This window comes from Gopherus evgoodei, chromosome 1, assembly GCF_007399415.2.
Source record: "Gopherus evgoodei ecotype Sinaloan lineage chromosome 1, rGopEvg1_v1.p, whole genome shotgun sequence".
Lineage (NCBI taxonomy): Eukaryota > Metazoa > Chordata > Testudines > Testudinidae > Gopherus > Gopherus evgoodei.
This window is the reverse complement of record NC_044322.1, coordinates 274,053,277-274,068,347: the sequence shown is the minus strand read 5'-3', so window position 1 is coordinate 274,068,347 and position 15,071 is coordinate 274,053,277. Positions and strand designations below refer to the sequence as shown.

The 15,071-nt window shown below is 52.1% G+C and overlaps 1 protein-coding gene across 10 annotated transcripts in view; it reads left to right on the top strand.

Moving 5' to 3' along the window:
* Positions 1-15,071, top strand: part of TCF20 (transcription factor 20) — a 219,989-nt gene that overhangs the window by 122,146 nt on the left and 82,772 nt on the right. The window lies entirely within an intron of this gene.

Below are 15,071 nucleotides of genomic sequence, written 5' to 3'. Positions count from 1 at the left end.
TGCTACCTCTCCTCCCCTTAAATCCCCTAATTCTTCGAGTGTTTGCTTATATCGATTCCAATCAGATGTGTGCGCGCCATCTAGCTCCCGTCGGGTTGGCTGTGGAGCCTCCTGGAGTGGCACCTTCATGGTGCTCAATGTATGACCCTGCTGAACTGGCACCTCCTCAGTTCCTTCTTACCACTAGTGATGGTCGTTGGAAGTGTGACATCTTGCTTTGCAAGCTCTCCATGTTTCCCTAGCTTCCGTTCGGACTGTTTGTATTTTGTAGTTGTCTGTGGTTCTTGGTTAGTTAGTAGTTAGCTAGCTGTTGGGCTGGGGGGTTTACCCTCTACCTCGACTGAATTCTTTTTGCGGGACTTACATGTCTAAGTCCCAGTGGTTCAAGCCCTGCAAGTCCTACAACAAGCCCATCCCAACGGGTGACCCCCACAACGCCTGTTTAAAGTGTCTGGGGAAAGTACATCAAGCAAACAAATGCAGGATTTATAAAGCGTTGTGCCCCAGAACAAAGAAGAGCAAGACTTTCACCTCAACAGTGACTTATGGAGGCGGCACTCAGCCCGCAACCTACATTGGTGCTGCAAGGCCTGGCACCGAGCTCATAGGTGCACAGTGCCCCAGAAGCAGTGGTAGAAGCGGCACCACGCAAGGACTCTGGGAGACACCCATGCCACTGCTGCTCCCCAGCGGCAAAACTGGTGGGATCAACCTGGAATCGGTGCCATTCCCCAACGCAGAAGCGGCGTAAGCTGGGGAGGAGTGGATCTCAGACTCAGGGACCCACCCCTTTGGAGCTGGCCAATGGGGCGTGTCCCCTAGAGGTGCACCCAGTGCCGAAGTCTTTGGAGCCGGCACCATTGACCTGGGCTCCACAAGGAGTTGAGTCCGGTGCCGTTGGACTCCCCTGAGCCAGGTCATCAAGGAGGTGGAATTGCCATCCACCCTGGACACCTTTTGAGGCTGCGAGGCACCTCATCTCCATGACAGCACCGCGGTCCCTGGTCCTTTGCGCCAAGCTTCTGGTACCGCAATGTGTGGCACCGTCTCGGGGCAAACTGGTGATGCTCTGTCTCTCAGCACTGCTGCTTCCAATCGTGATACCAATCCTTGCATTGATCCCCGTTGCGCAGTAGGTCCCACTCCCGGCACCGATCAGCGTCCCTGCACAGATCCCAATCTCGACACTGCTCCCCCAGCCTCGTAACACTTCTCACCAGTCCAGGTCCACTCGGCGCTGCCCTAACCATCGTGGTCCCGGTCCCTGTCTTCAGACTTGGAGACGGGGTCTAGATACTCAGAGCAGGGCCAGCACCCGGTCAGGCTGGGGAAGGCTTGAAGTGGGGGCAGTGCCATGGCCTGCGCAGTGGCAGGGACCAGCTCAGTGGCCATTTTGGACCCCATTGGCATACCACCAGGCCCAGGGCACCCAGTCCAAAGGTTCCTGTTTAGCAATCTCTGAACTGTGGGTGCCAGAGGCATCAGCCAGTCGCCCCACCTCTAGGGGTGCTGAGGAGGTACCGGTTGCTTGACCTCCCCTGGGACCAAACCCAGGTCCTGATCCTGATCCAGGTGTGTTTGGCCCCGACAGAGAGGCAGGACAGGAGGCCCCTGAAGACCAAGAGGGTCAGGAACCCTGTTCCCCCATTAGCCTCTTCGTCATCCTCCCTGGATGAGGCGGTTGCAAGCACCTCCATCTCCGGACCGCCCCCCATACAGAGCTATGCCCACCAGGATCTCCTTCGCAGGGTGGCATGAAATATGGGCTTGCAGGCTGAGGAAGTGATGGAGTCAGAGGACCCAATGGTCGACATCCTGACCCCGGAAGGCCTGTCGAGTGTCTCTACCTCTCATCAAGACTGTACAGGCCAATACTAAGACTGCAAAGAGTGTGGAGAGGAAGCATTTTATCCCATCAGAGGGATCAGAATACTTCTTCATGCACCCGTGGCGTTTCGCGTTGGTGGTGGCTGCAGTAAACAAGATGGAGAGGCAGGGACAACAAGCCTCAGCCCCTAAGTCAAAGGATGCCAAGCACCTAGATTTATTTGGGCATAAAGTGTATTCTACAGGGAGATTGCAACTCAGGATTGCCAACCAGCACACAACTCTGAGTAGATATAGCTTCAACTCCTTGAACTCAGTGCTCAAGTTTAAGGAGCTGTTCCAAGGAGTCCTTTTGAAGGTGTGCCCGAGGATGGTGCACCAACCTCAATTCCAGATCCTTCCCCATCTTTCTTGAATCATCTGTCCCACTTCTACCATGCTTGGTCCCAAATAACTTCAGACCGCTGGGTTCTCCTTATAGTAGAAGTGAGATATTCTCTCCAGTTCTGCTCCTGCCCTGTGTCCCACCCCCTTTCCCATCCTTTTTCAGGGAACTCTTCTCACGAGCAGCTTCTTATCCAGGAGGTGCAGGCGCTCCTTGCCATGGAAGTGGTGGAGAAGGTTCCTCGGGGGCAAGGGATTCTATTCCAGATACTTCCTAATCCACAAAAACAAGGGAGGAGGGAGGGTCTCGGACCCATTCTAGATCTGTGAGAAGTTCTGCATGGTCTCCCTGGGCACAATATCCCTTCTCTGGATCCGAGAGACTGATACGCCACCTCAACATGAAAAACATGTACTTCCATGTAGCTATTCAACCGGCACACTGGCAATTCCTACTCCTTATGGGCAACCACAAAGATTATCAATTCACAGTTCTTCCATTTGGCCTCTCAACAAAGCCCCCCCAAGTGTTCATCAAGTGCATGTTAGTTGTGGCCTCTTTCCTCCGTTGGAGGAAGGTGCAGGTATACCCCTACCTCAACGACTGGCTGTTCAGGGGCCGCACCAGGAGGAGGCAGGTGGAGTCCCCAATCCAATTGGTCAGGTCCACATTTGAGAGACTAGGTCTTCTCCTCAATTCGAGGAAGTCAACCTTGGAATCAACCCAAAGAATAGAATTCATCGGGGCCGTGTTGGACTTGGTTCAGGTAAGGGCACTTTTACCAGAGTCCCAATTCCAAGCCATCACGGACATTGTTCAAGGCCTCTAGCAATACCTGACCACTTCAGCATGGGTATACCTGAGTCCTCGGCCACATGGCAGCCTGCCTTTACGTGACCCAGAACTCCAGACTGAGGCTCAGGCCTCTATAGGCTTGGCTCGCTTCAGCCTACTGCCTGGGACACAACAGCCTGAATTCAGTGGTCACAGTGCCAGGTCAGGTGCTCAAATCTCTTCAATGGTGGCTCAACCCTCAGACTGTATGCAAAGGAATCCCCTTCAACAGCCCTCAGCCCTCCTTCTCCCTAGGAACAGATGTCGGCCCTGGGATGGGGTGTACATTTGGGAGACTGTCACGGAGTCACCGGGCGATGCTCTGGATCTGCTCCCCACCAAGCCAGTCAGGACTTTGGGGAGCCTCCTCTCCCTTGGAGCAGACTTGTTCAGGGCAAGAAGCTCACACAGCTTCACCTCCTGGGTCTCTCCTTGGAGCATTCAGCAGCCTCCGTGCGCTTCCCACAGCGAGTCCACCCCAGCGGGGTCCTGGGGAAGCCACCGGGTTCTGCACCCCCACTTTGGAGTCAGACGTGACTCTCAGCCAGCCAGTAAAACAGAGGTTTATTCGATGACAGGAACAGGGTCTAAAACAGAGCTTGTAGATACAGCGAACCGGACCCCTCGTCTGGGTCCATTCTGGGGGGCAGTGAGCCAGACCTCCAGGTCTGCCCTCCACCCTTGACCCCAGCCAGTTCCAGACTAACAACCCCTCCCAGCCCCTCCTCTCTGCTCAGCTCCTTTCCCGGGCCAGGAGGTCACCTGATCCCTTTGTCTCCAACACCTTCAGCTGGCACCTTTGCAGAGGAGGGGCCCAGGCCATCAGTTGCTAGGAGACAGAGTGTCAGGCATTTAGGTGCACTGGCCCTTTGCTCTGCCAGATACTTAAGAACTGCCATGGGGACACTGAGGCACCAATACAGTATTCAGAGAAAACATTAAGAACATTCCTAGTTCGTCACAGAGACCTCCAAACGCTGGGCCTTTGATCACAGGATGAACTCTCCTTTCATATCAACGTCCAGGAACTGAGGGCAGTGCGACTAGCATGTCAGATCTTTCATGCCTGACTTCAAGGTCAGTGTATAGCAGTTCTGACAGACAACACCACTATGGCGTTTTACATCAACAAGCAGGGTGGAGCCTGGTCCTCTCCCCTATGTTGGGAAGCTCTCCGGCTATGCGAGTTCTGCATAGCCCACTCCATTCACCTGGAAGCATCCTGTCTACCAGAAGTTCAGAATGCACTGGCGGAAGGTCCTTCTGCAATCACGAGTGGTTCATCCAGCCAGATGTCATGCACCTCGTCTTCCAAAGGTCAGAGTTTCCCCAGGTTGATCTATTTGCCATCCAGAGCAACAGGAAGTGCCCAATGTTCTGCTCGTTCCAGAGACACAGCCCAGGATCAATCACGGATGCGTTGCTGCTACCCTGGGGAGGCCATCTGCTCTACGCCTTTTTCCCCATTCCTCCTTGTGCACAAGGTCCACGGGGATGGGGCAGAGATAATTCTGGTGGCACCAGCATGGCCTCGACAACACTGGTACATCACACTCCTAGAACTTTCAATGTGTGCCCTGGTCACGTTGCCGCTCCTCCCTGACCTCCTCACTCAGGACCATGGCCGCTTTTATCACCCCAATCTGCAGTCCCTCCACCTCACAGCTTGGGAGCTTCATGGCTGAACCCCATGGAGCTTCTGTGCTCAGAACAGGTAAGGGAGGTCCTACTCAGCAGCAGCAGAAAGCCCTCCAGTAGAGCCATATATCTGGCAAAGTGGAAAAGATTTACTTGTTGGTGTGATCAGTGTTGTGCACCCCCTCTTCAGGCACCTGTACCTCTCATCTTGAAGTACCTTCTGCACCTGAAACATCAAGGCCTGGCAGTGTCCTCCTCGAAGGTACACCTTGCTACTATCTTAGCGTTCCACCTGGGAGCGTCTGGTCGCTCCGTCTTCGCCAATTCTATGGTTGGTCGCTTCCTCAAGGGTCTGGAACGGCTGCATGCCCGAATCAAACAGCCTGTCCCTGCATGGGACCTTAACCTTGTCCTTCCAGGCTAATGGGGCCCCCATTTGAACTGCTGGCAACTTGCTCCCTTCTATATTTGTCGTGGAAGGTAGCCTTTCTGGTTGCCATTACATCTGCAAGGAAGGTGTCTGTGTTAAAGGCCTTGTAGAGGTGCGGACTCACCCCTGCGGCGCCTCTTGCTGGTGACTTCTGGGAATTAGCTCGTTCCAGCTCTGGAGCGCACTCTTCAGACCAGTGATCTGCCTCTCCTCTGGGCCCTGTGTCCCTCCCTGGACCCTGGTGCCCTTTTAGCTGGGGTGCTGTCCCCTGGCAGTAAGTTTAGACTTGAAATTAGACGAAGGTTTCTAACCATTAGGGGAGTGAAGTTTTGGAACAGCCTTTCGAGGGAAGTAGTGGGGGCAAAAGACTTATCTGGCTTCAAGACTAAGCTTGATAAATATATGGAGGGGATGTTATGATAGGATAGTTTAATTTGGGCAATTGATCTTGGATTATCACCAGATAAGTCTGCTCAATTGTCTGCCGGGAGATGTTGGATGGAATGGGAACTGATTTACTGCAGAGAATTCCTTCTTGGGTGCTGGCTGGTGAGTCTTGCCCACATGCTCAGGGTTTAGCTGATCACCATATTTGGGGTCGGGAAGGAATTTTCCTCCAGGGCGGATTGGCAGGGGCCCTGGAGGTTTTTCGCCTTCCTCTGCAGCGTGGGGCATGGGTCGCTTGCTGGTGGATTCTCTGCAGTTTGAGGTCTTCAAACCAGTTTTGAGGATTTCAATAACTCAGTCCTGGATTAGGGGTTGTATAAAAGTGGATGGGTAGGGTTCTGTGGCCTGCCTTGTGCAGGAGGTCAGACTAGATGATCATATTGGTCCCTTCTGACCTATGAGTCTATATGAGTAACCCCTCAGGCTTAGGGTCTCCCCTCCCCTGGGAACCCCCACTTACTATCCCCACCTCACCTCAGTATAGGGCTACTGCCAGTCATTGTCTAGCCCCTGCGCCCTGGGGCAGACTGCTGTATCAGCCTACTCATCACTGGCAAGGTTGGGTTTGGACCTGCTGCCTTTGCTTACCCCTGGGCTGCCCTCTGCAACCCCCAGTACCTATTGGCCCAATGCTAGGCTGCAGCCTGGGGCTTTCCAGGCTGGAGATCCCCAGCTCCTCTGCCTTTTCCCAGCCCTGCTCCACTCAGGTACCCTGTCTCTAGCTCCCCGCAGCCAGGCCCATCTCCCTCTATAGCTAGAGAGAGACTTCTGAGCTCCTGGCTTACAGCCTCTTTATACAGGCCAGCTGTGGCCTGACTGGGACATGGCCCAGCTGCAGCCACTTCCCAATCAGCCCAGCTTAGCAGCTCTCAGCCTGCCAGCCCTCTCCCAGGGCTGGAGCTGGTCATCACCCCGCTATAGGCCCTTGCCTCAGATCCTCCTTATACGATTTTTCACAGTGATAGGGTGCAACTCAGACCTCACCCAGACTTTCTTTCTAAGGTTGTGTCACACTTCCACACTAGTCAGGACATTTTACTGCCCATTTTTTACCCTAAGCCTCATGCCAGTAGCCGTGAGTAGAGGCTGCACCCCCTCGATGTTCGTTGACCACTAGCTTTTTACATCAAGTGCACTAAGCTGTTCAGGAATTCGAACCAGTTGTTCATAGCAGTGGCAGACTGGATGAAGGGACACCTGGTCTCATCTCAAGGAATATCTTCCTGGATCACATCACGTGCTACGAGCTGGCCAAAATACTAACCCTGGCTCTTAGGGCACACTCCATGAGGGCTCAGGCCTCATCATCAACATTTCTCGTCCAGGTCCCAATACAGGAAATCTGCAGGGCAGCAACTTGGTCCTCAGTGCATATGTTCACCTCTCATAACACCATCATCCAGCAGGCCAGAGATGATGCAGCTTTCGGCAGAGCGGTGCTCCAATCAGCGATTCCATAACTCCAACCCCACTGCCTCGGTAAGGCTTGGGAGTCACCTAATTGGAATCAATGTGAGCAGTCACTCAAAGAAGAAAACAGTTACTCATCTTCTCATAACTGTTGTTCAAGATGCGTTGTTCTTCCAAACTCGCCCACCTTCCCCTCTATCGGAGTAACTGGCAAGAAGGAACTGAGGCGGCAACAGGTCGGCAGGGTCATATATTGAGCGCCATGGAGGTGCCACTCTAGGGGGCTCTACAGCTGACCTGTAGGGTGCTGCAGGGGAAAAACTTTCAGATGGCTTAAGAGCTCCTGACATTCCCAATGCTGCCCACACTGGCTCCTGTGGTACCGCGGTCTCGGGGGAAACCTGTGTTGGGACTTATGCATGTGTCCCCACCTCAGCGGTACTGATCCCCATCGAGAAGGACATCCCCCCAACCTGCAGCTGCCATGCCTCAGGACTGGAGAGGGAGGCTCAGCGGAGCCCTCTTCGATCCCCGCACTGGGGGCACCAATCAAGGGACTCATGGTGTACCTCGCCAGTAGATTGGCATAGACCCTCTGAGGCACATGCCACCTGGCAAGAACTCTGGGACCGGCCCCAGTCATCTCCAAGGGCCTGGTACCTATCAGATACCAGAGACTGCCGATTGCTGGGCCATCATCACCTGTCTCCAAGAAGGAGGTCACCATACTCAGGACGGTCCTCTCAGCAACTGGCACATAGTAACTCCCGGTACCAGTTGGGTAGCGTGAAGCATGGATCGCCAGGTATCTGACGCAGATCCACCGAATGCCCTTGGTCCCCAAGATCCCGACCAAGACAGTCTTGCTTGGACAGGTCAATTTTGGGATGCAGTGACCGGCACTGGTTGGACAAGAGCCAGTGCTTAGCCCAATCCTAGTCACCCAGTACCGACCACTCTGCTGGTAGCTCTGACTTGGAGCGAGGTTCCTTGCCTGCAGGACAAGCCTTGATACTGGCGGTGCCAACTACATTATCAGCACTGAAACCTGTCCCATGGCCCCAAGCGCAATGGCCGACAGCATGATATCCACGGAACCTTTGGGGGTTCACCCAACCTTCCTAGGCTGCCCGATTGATGTAGGGAGCCTCAGAGAGGCCAGCGGCCTTGGTATCCCATCCCCTTCCGCTGCTTGAGGCTTGGGGGGGGGGGTAAGACCCCACAGGTCCAGGAGCTCCTATGGGAGCAAGCTGTGGGACCATCAAAGGATGTGGAGGTTCCCACGTCATTGTCCTCATTGTCGCCAGATGAGGCTGTCATAGGGCCCCCTCACATAGTTCCTCAGGATGATGCCAAAGCGCACCAGGAACTTTTGAACTGGGTTGTTTCTAACCTGGGGCTTCAGACAGAGGAATTGGAAGAGCCCTCAGACTCTCTGTTTGAAGTCCTCTGCTCCTTGGCTCCTGCCAGGGTGGCTCTACCGCTTCATAAAGGGGTTTCCAAAATCACCAATGCCCTGTGGCAGACCCCCTCTTCACTGACTCCTATCTTTAAAAGGGCTGAATGCAAGTACTTCCTGCCGACCAATGGACACAAGTACTTATATTCCTACCCAGCCCCTAATTCCCTTGTGGTTGAGGCAGTTAACCACAAGGAGAGGAAAGGACAACCCGGGGCCACCACCAAAAATAAAGACTCAAGGAGGCTGGATCTCTTTGGATGTAAGGTTTATTCATCTTCCAGCCTTCAGCTGAGAGTGGCCAACTGCCAAGCCCTAGTTAGCCGATATGACTTTAATATGTGGCAAGCCATGGCCAAGTTCGAAGGGTTGCTCCCTGAGGCTTCCAAAAAAAAGTTCCAAGCGATCCTAGATGAGGGCACGACTGCAGTTAGGGCGGCCCTCCAGGCACCATCCATGCGGCAAGTCTCCTGGCTGCTCCTCTCTGTGTTGTCCATCAAGGTTCAGCAGTTATTGCAGGACCTGCCCTTCATTGAGGCCCTATTTGCGGAGCAAACAGAGAGCAAGTTGCATGGCCTCAAGGACTCCCGAACCACCCTGAAAACCCTGGGTCTCTACATCGCAGCCCCAGCACGTAAGCGGTTCAAACCGCAGTGGCCTCAGGGCCAGGGAAGCCAGCCTCAGCAGGACCGGCCCCATAGAGGAGCCAAGGGTTGCAAGTGCCGCCTGAGTCACCCATGTCTACCCTCGGCCCAGTTGGGCTTGATCTGTAATAAGCAGGGGGCCAAACAGTTGTTTTGAGGATGTGCCCGAGGGCGACCTACCCAGATCCATCTTTCCTAGTGTTCTCTGACTGCCTTTCCCCTTTCTTCCCAGCGTGGACCGCTATAACTTTGGATTGCTGGGTCATCAGCACAGTGGAATGGGGTTATACCTTCCAGTTCCTTTCTACCCCCCCCCTTCCCACCTGCCTTCCCTGTCCCTCTTCAGGGATCCTCTCACGAGAATCTCCTTGTGCAGAAGTTAGAGATTACTACAGCTGGGTGTGGCGGAAGAAGTTCCTCTCGAGTGCAAGAACAAGGGGTTCTGTTCCCGGTACTTTTGAATCCCAAAGGCCAGGGGCGATCTACAGTCTATCCTGGACCTGCAAGACCTCCATAGGCGCCGACTTCCCCTCTGCCCTGTGTGTGCTTGACCCCATCCCCCTGCCCCTGCACCACTCCAGCCCTGCAGCACCCACAGATCCGCGCCTATGGAGACCTCAACAAGTACCTACAGAAGCTAAAGTTCCATGTGGTCTTTCTGGCTTCTGTTATCCCCTCTGGATCCGGGAGACTGGTATGCTGCGCTCGACTTGAAGGAGGCATATTTCCACATAGCAGTCTTTTTCGAGGACACAGACCCTTCCTCTGATTTATGGTGGGGCCCCACCATTACCAATTTACCGTCCTCCTGTTCAGCCTGACGACAGTACTGAGGGTGTTCACCAAGTGGATGATGTTGGTGGTGGCTTATCTCAAAACAATTATTGCAAAACAATCCAGGGATCCACTGAGGTATCCAGATCTACCTGTACCTGGATGACTGGCTCATCAAGAGTGGCTCCAAGTCTCAAGTTGAAGGGATGTCCCGGTACTTCAAGCCACGTGCTGCTCTCTGGGCCTGCTGGGAATGACAAAAAGTTGACGTTCTTGTCAGTGCAGAGGATAGAGTTCATTGGAGTGGTCCTCGACTCTACCTGCGTCAGAGCTTTCCTGCAGCTGGAGAGGTTCCACACAATAGCGAACCTCATTGCGGAAGTCTCTGTGTTCCCTCTGACTACAGTCAAGGTCTGCCTTTGTCTGCTGGGCCATGTGGCAGCGTTTACTTACATGGTCCTCCATGCCAGGCTGTGGCTGTGGCCGCAATGGCTGCAACAATGGTCTATTCGTAGTCCCGAGACCCTCTGGAGAAGATCGTTGCCATTCCCCACGCAATACTTACCTCAGTGCCATGGTAGACTGACCGCAGGACAGCCCTGGAAGGGATTCCGTTTGACAACCCTCCTCACTCCATTGAGTTGGTGTCGGGTACCTGGGCTGAGGGGCACATCTCAGCAACCTCCAGACTTGGGATGTGGTCCCCGGAGAAGTGGTTACATATAAATGTCAGAGAGCTCTGAGCAGTCCAGCTGGCGTGTGGAGTCTTCTTGCCCCACCTGTTGGGCAAGGTGGTACGAGTGCTGATGGACAACACAGCCTCGATGTTCTACATTAACAGGCAAGGGGGAGTGCGCTCGTTGGCTCTCTATCAGAAGGTGCTCCGTCTGTGGGACTTCTGCATCAACCACGAAATACACCTGGAAGCTGTCACCTTCTCGGCATCAGGAATACACTGGCAGACCAGCTCAGCAGGAACTACTACTTTCACCACGAGTGGTCGCTCCATACAGAGGGAGCTTGCATGAACTTCCAAAGGTGGGGAACTCCCCAAATGGATCTGTTCGCTGCCAGACAGAACAAGAAATGCTACCAGTTTTTTCCTTGACAGGGTCTGAGCAAGGACTCCCTCTTGATGCCTTTCTCCTCTTGTGGTCAGGGAGCCTGATGTACACCTTCCCTCTAATTCCAGTCATCAGCAGGGCCCTGGCAAAGGTTATCATGATCGCCCTGGCATAGCCTCACCAGCATTGGTTTGGCGCATTCATGAGCCTGTCAGCGGCCCCTCCCTTGCCCCCGCCCAATCGACCAGACCTGCTGTTGCAGGGCCTTGGTCAGCTCTTACACCCCAATCTCGGGTCCCTCTGCCTCTCAGCAGGGATGCTGTGTGGCTGAACCCGGCAGAGTGGACCTGTTTGGAAGGAGTCCAACAGGTCCTCCTGGAAAGTAGGATGCCCTCAACTAGACTGACTTACCTGGCCAAGTCGACAAGGTTTTCCTGCTGGGCATCCGAACGGGGCATCTCTCCCTCACATTCCTACATACAGGCTGTCCTGGACTACCTGCTCCATTTGAGGAACGAGAACCTGGCACACTCTTCCATTAGAGTGCATCTTGCAGCCATCTCTGCTTTTCATCTGCCAATCCAAGAACAGACAGTGTTCTCCTGTGACATGACGGTCAGATTCTTGAGAAGGCTGGAGAGACTCTTCCCGCAGGTGCCGGCTTTCATCCCCCAGTGGGATCTTAACTTGGTCTTTTGTAGGGTCATGGGCCCGCCCTTTGAACCGCTGAGGTCCTGCTCCCTTTCCCATCTGTCATGGAAGGTCACGTTCCTGGTGGCGGTGATGTTGGCAAAATGGGTCTTGAAAATTTAAAGCCTTGACCTCAGAACCACTGTACACAGTCATCTACAAAGATAAGGTTCAGTTGCGGCCCCACCCAGCCTTTCTGCCAAAGGTGGTCTCCATCTTCCATATGAACCAGGACATCTTCCTCCCGGTCTTCTGTCCCAAACCGCACAAGACCAATGGAGAGAGGGATCATCGTGCCCTGGATGTCCGGAGGGCCTTGGCTTTTTACTTAAAATGTACCAAGCCTTTCTGTAAATCATCTCAACTTTTCATCGCTACAGAAGATAGGATGAAGGGTCACCTGGTGTCCTCGCGGAAGATTTCCAGTTGGATCCCTTGTGCATAAAGACCTGTTAGGGCCTGGCGGGGGTTCCACCACCACCAATTGTCAGTGCCTATGCTCTTGAGTGGGCTTCTTTGGTGGCCTTCCTAGCACACATCCCTATCCAGGACATTTGTAGAGTCACAGTGTGGGCCTCTGTGCACATGTTTACCGCTCATTATGCCATCACTCAGCAGGCCAGGGATGATGTTGGGTTTGGCAGAGCTGTGTTGCAGTCTACATGTCTGTGAACTCCTACCCACCTCCAGGGGTACTGCTTTGGAGTCATGTAATATAAAATGGACATGAGCAAGCACGCGAAGAAGAAAAGACGGTTAAATTTTTTGTAACTGGTGGTGGTCTAGATGTGTTGCTTATATCCATTCCATGACCCGCCCTCCTTCCCCACTGTTAGAATTTCTGGCAAGAAGGAACTGAGGGTGGGTGGGGGGCCAGTGGCGCCCCTTATACCGCGCCATGCAGGAACGATCTTAGGGGCGCCAGAGCTTGTCCCCTATGGATACTGCTGAGGGAAAAACTTCCAGCACTGGTGCTTGTGGCGAGCACAGACACCTAATATGGAATGGACATGAGCAACACATCTCAAAGAACACCAGTTACGGAAAAAGTAGCTGTCTTTTACATTTCCCCAAAACAAGAACCCCTTTGACAGAGGCAGATTGTAGTAATATATTTGCTTCATTTTCAGCTTTCTGCCAAGGCTTGGGTTCCAGCCTACGTGCCTGCCTGTTGCTTGGTTCAATGGCCCTTGAGCTGCACAAATTCTATGGGTTGTAGCTGGGGAGGAACTTTCTTGGACATTTTGTCTGCATGCGTGGAGTGTAATTTGTTTGGCTCATGAACATTAGGCATGGGCATGTCTAGAGAGCAAAACTATTTTTCAATTTGGGCAAATTTGGTCCCTCAAAGTGTTAGTGGGTATTATGCACAAATTGAAGTAAGTGTGAGCAATTGAGACCATTTTGGTCATGATTAGAGCTATGTTTTTATCCCTAGGTCTGTGCAAAAACCATTGGTAGAATCTGTCACTCTCAAGAGATGCTGGCGGTTTTCTTGGGGATGGGGAACCTATATCTCAGGAAACCCTTGCTTAAATGCCCCAAAGTTGGCTCACTTAACCCTACCCTGCACTCCTGAGAGGTGCACCAAGTTTCCGAGCAATCTGAGTAAGTACTGGATTTTTGGAACGCTAAGAGTATGTCTACGCTACAGATACTGCAGTGGCACAGCTACAGCACTGCAGCTAGGCCTCTGTAGTGCTATAATGTAGACACTTACTACAGCAGCAATGGAAGGAATTTTCCCCTTGCTGTAGTAGATCTACTCCCTTAAGAGGCAGTAGCTAGGTTGACAGCAGAAATCTTCCATTGACCTAGCTACATCCACAAGTGGAGGTTAGGTTGACTTAACTATGTGCAAAATTTTTCATAGCCCTGAGCTACATAGCTAGATCGATCTAAATTTTAGGTGTAAACCAGCCTTAGAAGACTCAGCCTTTAAAAGAAGCAATAGATGAAATAAGGCTTAAAACGTCCTGACTACACTGGAGCTCCTGATGCTACTGATACTGTTGGAATTGAACAGGTGTTAGGAATGATGGAAAAGTTTTGCAAAACTTCTTTCACATAGAAAAGGCTTCTGAGACCTTTTTAAAAAATGTTTATGGGGTAAACCTGTTTTAAATGATGTTTTATGAGTCTGGAGTCGTATGGAAAAGCCTGATTTTGTGAGGAGTGTGAAGGAGGTCATCTTTTGAAAAGTGGATAGAAAAGGAAAGACTTGTCGTAGAGTCAAAAACTGAAGTGTGGGAGTATTTCTGATTGTGGAGCCTAGAGGGTAGCTACATAACAGCTATCTGCTACAATAGGTGTGTCTAATTTCTCCATCCATAGCCTGGAGACACCACTTTTATACTTGTGTTTTTCTTGTCCTGTTTCTCAGGCCTGGTCTACGCTAAAGAGTTAGGTTGATGTAAGGTAGTCAATCTAATTGTGTAAGCGTCTACACTACAAAGTTCCTCCCGCTGATTTAATTTGCCAGCTACGCCAAGCTTCACCTTTGCGAGAGGTGTAGCACTTAGGTCAATGTACACCTCTACCCCGATATAGCGCTGTTCTTGGGAGCCAAAAAATCTTACTGCATTATAGGTAAAACTGCATTATGTCGAACTTGCTTTGATCCGCTGGAGTGCACGGCCGCTGCGCCCTCCCTGCCCCCCCGAGCACTGCTTTACTGCATTATATCTGAATTCGTGTTATATCGGGTCATGTTATATCAGGGTAGAGGTGTAGTTAGTTGACGTAGTGTTCGTATAGACACTGCATTGCTTACATCACCTGTTGCTGTCTTTGATGGCCGGAGACTCAGGCTGATGGACAGAGCCCCACAATGCCCCACTCAACTCAATACAAGTGCTCATGGGGAGGACGTGCACCACCGATAGAAGGAGCATAACTTGGACACAAACAGCTGATTTGATTACTACGGTGCCTGTAGGTTGACCCAACTTAAATCATGTAAATTTTGTAGTGTAGACATGCCCTTCGTTTCCTTTGTGTCTGTGTGCCTTACTCTAAAGCCTGAGGATGGGTTCGATAAATTTGTCTCCATGTTGCCTCCCCCATTTGTGCACTGGTGGAGGGTAGTTGGGATGTCAGAAGCAGTAGGCCCTTATGTAGATTGCACGTTCATTTTTAAGTCTGAAAAGGACAATACACACAAACTTGTTCAGCTAGCAACAAATGTCAGGCTTCTGCTAAAATATAAGGCTGAATTCCATTCCAATTCTGCAGTTAGATCTTATGACTCCTTCTCAAGGACCGAGACATGAATAGTGAGATATATAGGGAAACTTCTTTGAAATGTAACTTCATGGGATAGTAGTGTGAACATAGGTGGTTTATACCAGGTATTTAAGACGTATATTTTCGGCTTTTTAAAAAAATGGTATCAGTTAACTTTATACAAGCCAATATAAACCATCTTTTTCTTGGTATGGGGTGAAGCTGTAGGCTGCTGCTCAAGTAG